Source organism: Ictidomys tridecemlineatus, chromosome 4 (genome assembly GCF_052094955.1).
Source record: "Ictidomys tridecemlineatus isolate mIctTri1 chromosome 4, mIctTri1.hap1, whole genome shotgun sequence".
Taxonomy (NCBI): Eukaryota; Metazoa; Chordata; class Mammalia; order Rodentia; family Sciuridae; genus Ictidomys; species Ictidomys tridecemlineatus.
This window is the reverse complement of record NC_135480.1, coordinates 102,119,032-102,125,599: the sequence shown is the minus strand read 5'-3', so window position 1 is coordinate 102,125,599 and position 6,568 is coordinate 102,119,032. Positions and strand designations below refer to the sequence as shown.

At 42.7% G+C, this 6,568-nt stretch overlaps 1 pseudogene; it reads right to left on the bottom strand.

The window, feature by feature from the left end:
• Positions 1 to 294: 294 nt before the first annotated feature.
• On the bottom strand, positions 295 to 6,097 carry LOC106144971 (large ribosomal subunit protein eL34 pseudogene; annotated as a pseudogene).
• Between the last annotated feature and the right edge of the window lie 471 nt (positions 6,098 to 6,568).

Sequence of the window (6,568 nt, the reverse complement as noted above, 5' to 3'; positions counted from 1 at the left end):
ACATTTAATGAGCGATCACCATGTGCCAGAAACCATGAGAAACACTTTGCATGCATTATTGCACTCAGTCTTCCTAAGACCCAATGTGTGTGCGTGTGCACGTGGTGCTAGGGGAATTGAACCCAGGACCTTACACATGCCAGACAAGCACTCTGCCACCAAGCTACACCTTCATAATACCCACTACCTTAATTTCATTTTGTAGATGGGTAAACTGAGGTTCATACCGTGTAAGTGTAAGTAACTTGTGCAGAGGTCATGCAATTAACAAGTAACAGAGCCTGGAATTGAATGTCACTCTGGCTCCATAGCCTGCACGCCACCTCTATTATCTTTGTCATATTCTGGAAGTTTTTCAGGTTGTTCATGATCCTTGGACATGCAGTGCAGAAACTTGAGTGCCATGTCAAAGATGTGCTCACACTGGAGCAGAATAGGCGAAACCCTTCTGTGAGGTGCGTGACATTCTCCGCCAACTTTTCTGACCTTGAGAGGAACCTGTTTCTTGAATCAGTAGGTGAGGGATGGAACAACTTCACAATCAGGGCACAAAGATGCTACCATGGCTGAGCACAGTGGCGCACGCGCCCATAATCCCAGCGACTCGGAAAATTGAGGCAGAAATTCAAAGTCAGTGACAGCAGTTTAGCAAGGTGCTAAGCAACTCAGTGAGACCCTGTCTCTGATAAAATATAAAATAGCGCTAGGGATGTGGCTCAGTGATCGAGTGCCCCTGAGTTCAATCCCTGGTACCCCAAAACAAACAAACAAACAAACAAAAAGATGCTACTGTGGCAATAGCAATACCAGAGTAGCCAAGACCCTTTCTACTAGGCCAGACCAGGGAAAGAGTCCCCAGTGACCAGCCAGATTCTGTAGGATGATGTTGAAGAAGGTTAGATGGTGCTGGCCCCTGGTCGGATACCTCTGGCCAGAGCAAATGGCTGGGGTGAGTAATATTCAGAAAGCTGGAGGAAATCAGCACCCAGACGAGGCTGCCCTCATCCATCCCCTGCAGATGGCTGGGGTTAGACCCTGGTGGAAACCAGTGAACCCAGCACGGGGGTTGTCCTTGTCCTTTTGGTTATGAAAGTCTGTAGGACTTGAGAGAAATTTGTTTGTGGATTTAGCTTTCACTTATTTAAACTTTTCCAAGTCACCTTGTTAGCCAAGTGCAAATGTGCACCTTCTATCCATTCCCCTTCTCTCCACACCTTGTCTCCAAGGAACCCTGCCTATCAGGCCTGGCTCAGTGGTTCCACATCTGTTGAGGCTTCTTAACATTATGTTTCAAGCTCTTGGTTCATGTTTAGCTTGTGGTTCACCTACACCACCAGATCTTTTTCATACAAACGACTATTAGGCCAGTTCTTCCTAGCTTTTGCTTCCAATGCACGTGCAAATGATTAAAAATAAAACAGTATGTAAATATAAGACATTCCACTTAAAATGTAATTTTGTTTCTGATTTGCTAAAAAAAAAACCATTTTTTTTTTCTTGGTACTGGCAACTGATCTCAGGTTTTTTTTTTTTTTTTTTTTTTTTAATTTTGAGTAGAGTCTCACTAAATTGTCCACCCTGGTCTTAAACTTTCCATCCTCCTGTCTCAGTCACCCAAGTAGCTGGGAATACAGGCATATACCACTGTGACTGGCTAAAATTTTTAATTCTATCACCTTTTGTGATACTCCCCTTCCCATCTTTGTATTTCTGCAACACTGATCAGTGCTGATTATTTTGTTTTACTAAGTAATGTTTTGTCCTTAATTGAGTCCTGTGACATGATGCTACAACAGAGGTCCCCAAAGTGAGGTTCAGGATTCTTAAAGATCCCTGAGGCCCTTTCAGAGGGTCTGTGCGATCAGAATTATTTTCCTAATAATGTTAAAATGAACTTTTCACTCTTATTCTGTTACGAACAGACCTGGGTTTACCAGAGGCCAAATGATGTAACAGATTATCTGTAGAAACAATTACAGGAACCCAGTTGTCTTCTAGGAAGACAGAGATTAAAGACATTTTGCAAAAATGTAAAGCAAAACCACCCTTTCTCATTTTTTTCCTTTTGGGAAGTATAGTTACTCTTCTTAAAAGTTGTCTTAGTCCATTCAGCAGAATCCCTCTGACTAAACAGTTTATAGGCAGAAATATATTTCTCACAGTTCTGAGGCTGGGAAATTCAAGACGAAGGTGTCAGCAGATTCAGAGTCTGGTGAGACAGGACAAGCAATTCGGCCTGTTCATCATCAAGGGCAACTTCTATGGGTCCTCATGTGGCAGGAGGGAAGAACAAGCTCCCCCAACTTCATATATATATGAAGAATATTAATTCATAAGGTTGGAGCTTATGTGATTTTCTCCCTTGCAAAGGCCACACTTTTTAATCTTTCTTTCTTCTCTCTGTGCTGGCAAGGAAACTGAGGGCCTTTGGCCTGCTGGGCAAACACTCCAACACTGAGCTACACCCTAGTCTGGGCCATTCCTCTTTTTTTTTTTTAGTACCAGAGATTGAACCCAGGGGTGCCTAATCACTGAGCCACATCCCCAGCTCTTTTAATTTTTTTATTTAGAGACAGGGTCTCACTAGGTTGCTTACAGCCTTGCTAATTTGCTGAGGCTGGCTTTGAACCTGTTATCCTTTGAACCTCTTTTACACCACCTCTGTATTTGTTAACCTCAGCCTCCCAAACTGCTGGGATTACAGGTGTGCACCACCACATCTGGCTGGGTCACACATCTTGATGGGGTTAAGTTTCAACACGTGAATTTTGGATGGAACACCAACATGATCAGACCATAGCAAAATATCCATATTTTGTTAATAAATAATATTAATATACTATAAGCTTATTATTGTTATTTTAAAAGTAAATAATAAAACATTTGACATTTTCACATAATTTTAACTTCTAATGCAATAAATATTAATTGATATAACCTCTATAAACAAAAGTCCTTTAGAGACCTCAAGAATTTTTTTTAAATTTATTTATTTATTTTAATTTGTTAACCATGACAGCAGAATGCATTTCAATTCAGAGTACACATACACGGCACAATTTTTCAGGTCTCTGGTTGTTCACAAAGTAGAGTCACACCATTCGTGTCTTCATACATGTACTTAGAAAAATGATGTCCATCTCATTCCACAGTCTTTTCTACTCTGCGCCCCTCCCTTCCCCTCCCTCCCCTTTGCCCTCTCTGCAGTTCCTCCATTCCTCCCATGCCCCCATCCCCTTTATGGGACCTCAATAATTTTTAGGAGTGTAAGGGGGATCCTGAGACCACACAGTGTATGAACCAGGACACTAGGGCTCCTCCTGCAAGCTGGCAGCTAGTCCTTACTCTCTGTTTGTCATAAATACTGTAAAAATTCTTTTCAGAAGTGGACACTCTCATTCTAAGACAGAAGCAGGGTGGTTGGGCAGACGCTGGAGATGTAAGACTGAGGTTCCAATCTTGGCTGCGCTACTAACTGGCTGTGTGATTCTAGACAAACCTCTTGCCTTCTCTAGGAACCAGTTCCTGCATTTGTAAAATGAAAGGCTTTATGGGATGGACCTCTAAGGTCCACATTGGAGTTTTAAATAGGTAAAAACACTTCCACAAGCCTCTGGAGGAGGAAGGAAGGGGTAGGAATTTGTTCTCTGTTTCACGGAAAAGGAAGTTAAGGTCCAGAGATGTTAAGAGAAAGGATTGCTCAAGGACACGTTCTGAGTCAGCATCAGATGCAAAAATAGAAGCCAAGGTCCGGTCTTCTGGTCTAGGATTTGGTCCACTCAATGGATAATGTTAATAATAGTATTTGCATGTGTATAACATTTTAAAAATCCTTCTTTTGGGACAACTCTAAACTTAGAAAAGTTGGAAGGGACAGAACAAAAAACTTTCAGGAATTTCATACCATGGTAGCCAGCTTTCACGATGGTCTAGTGATCCTTCACCTGCTGTTATTCCTGGACTCAGGTAGTCCCCGCCCACATTCAGTAGTGCTCACCTGTGTGAACGCAACGGGACATCATGTGACTTTGAAACGGTGCCATTGCAGCTTCTACCTCACTCTGTCTTAAATGGCTGTAGGGGAAGCCAGTCATGACAATGAGGACAATAGGTCCCCTGTGGAGAGTCACCTGTGGTGAGGAACTGAGGCACCCTGCCAGCCAGCAGCACCTTCCTGTATCCACGTGAAGTAAAAGTGTTTGAAGGTCCTTGCAGATAGATTATGAGAGGCTGCCAAGTTGTTAGCGGCCTGACTTGCACAGGGGTGGTGTGGTGCAGTGTGGCAACTAGAAGATAATGGCATGAAAAGTTCAGAGTAAAAAGCCTCTGCAGATCATTAGCAAACCGAAGCCATGGAGGTATTGATTTGTTGTAGCAAAGAAATCATTCCTGGAAGAGCAGCTTAAATTGGCATCATCAAAGTTTGGATAGTTTGTTGTCATTCTCTGAGGTCCACCAGTCTGCTGACAGGCAACAAGTGATTTGAGTAGGGATGTGATGGGAGTCACCCCCTCTGTATCTGTTAGAACCTTGTTGATGGCACTAATCTTGGATCCTTCAAGAAACAAGATACTTTTGTTGTTTACATTTTAGTATGTAGACACAGTTCTAGTGACTTTCACTTGGCCTTTTCTATTATGCAAGCCTTCATTTCAGGGAACAGAGAACCAATGTGGGGAGTCTACAAGTTGCTGAGTGTATCTGCTTGGATACCTACCATACTAGTCTGATTTTTGTTACTACAATTAAGCATCTGAGGCCGGCTATTTTATAAAGAAAAGAGGTTTATTTTGACTTAAGGTTCTGCAGATACAAGGTTAAGAAGTCTCAAAATAAGCTTTCTTTCTTTTTTTTTTTTTTTTAATACTCAGGATTGAACTCAGGTCCTCTATCACTGAGTCACAGCTAGAGCCCTTTTTATTTTAATTTTAGATAGGGGGCTGGGGATGTGGCTCGCTCGCCTGGCATGCGTGCAGCCCGGGTTCGATCCTTAGCACCACATACCAACAAAGATGTGTGTCTGCCGAGAACTAAAAAATAAATATTAAAAATTCTCTCTCTCTCTCTCTCTCTCTCTCTCTCTCTCTCTCTCTCTCTCTTCTCTCACTCTCTCTTTAAAAAAAAAAATTTAGATAGGGTCTAAATAGCCCAAACTGGCCTCAAACTTTTGATCCTCCTGCCTCAGCCTCCTGTGTTGTTGGGATGACAGGTGTGCATACCACACACAGCCAGAACAAGCCTTTTGATCTTTTATTACTCAAAGAAGCTTCATTCTTTAATTTAGCTTTCTGACTCTGTACTTCTGCCTTTAAACTTTCACAATGGTTTTCTGCTCCTCTATAAGGAGAGTATACTTGGTTCTGTCACAAACACACTGAGGACCTGTGGAGCCATCCTAGGCCCCGCTGACAGGTTTTAAGTCTTAGATAATCTCATCAGCACTTCAGGTCTCACAGCACGAACCCCTTGAAGCCTGCCTGGGTGTGCACAACAAGCAGATCTGGGTACTTTCCCAGCCTTCTTGGTGTAAATGTAAATGATTCTACTACCAGGAGTTTGAGACAGCTGAGTGTCTTTGGAGGCTGTGCTGTAGGAAAACCTCTGACGTCTATGAAACACTGAATGGTTCTGAGCGTCTCTAGACACTGTCTCTGGAAGTAATGATGGCTTCCCTGCTGGCAGAGTCACAGGGTGGTACAGAGCATCACGTGACAAGAGATCTGGTCTCTCTCTCTCTCCTTATAAAGTCGCCAGGATTTACTCATGATAGCTTCATCCTAAAGACTTTAGCTAATGCTAATTACCTCCCAAGGAAACCTCTCTGAATACCCTAGTTGGACTAAGGTTTTGCATCTTAATTCATGGTAGGAATTCAGTTTCAACCTGAGTTCTAGGTGACAAACTGTATTCACACCACAGCAGCTGCTGAGAATATTAAGCGGTAGTGTATTCCACTTATGCATTCGGTAACTGAGGAGATAATGACAGAAAGGATTCTGGGAACCATTAGGCTTGCTGTGAGATGGAGTCAACCCAAAATTCCATACACCATCTCACTTCCATCAATTTCTACTTTGACAATGACACCCAGTAGCATTTGGAATCTCTAGAGATGAGTATCAGTTCAGAGCCAAGTTTCGGTAATTTCTAGAACCTGGTCATTTCCCTTTCCCAATGCATATTCAGCCTGTGCAATAACTACAGATTTTGGGGAAAGGCTAAGAGGAATATTTAAAGTCTAACTTTTTGGTGGATTAGCAAGTCCTTCCTCAGATGAGCCTAGTCTTCCCTTTACCCAAGAGGCTTGGGGCTTAAGAGCCATCTACAATGTGAGAATTAGTTAAAGGGCCCTGACTACTGTCAGAGTCAGTTTTCTGTTCACCATTGCCGGACACCTATCACTTGTAAAAATCACGTAAGACTCTAGTAGGCCAATTTCATCCTAGGGGCACCATGATCAGTGAGCCAAAGCCATATTCTGAAGGCCAAACCACTTTGATGCCTGCTTTGGCTCTGTGGCCCATTAACTACACTACCACTGTCTTGGTTACTAAGTGCTAGGCTCCTG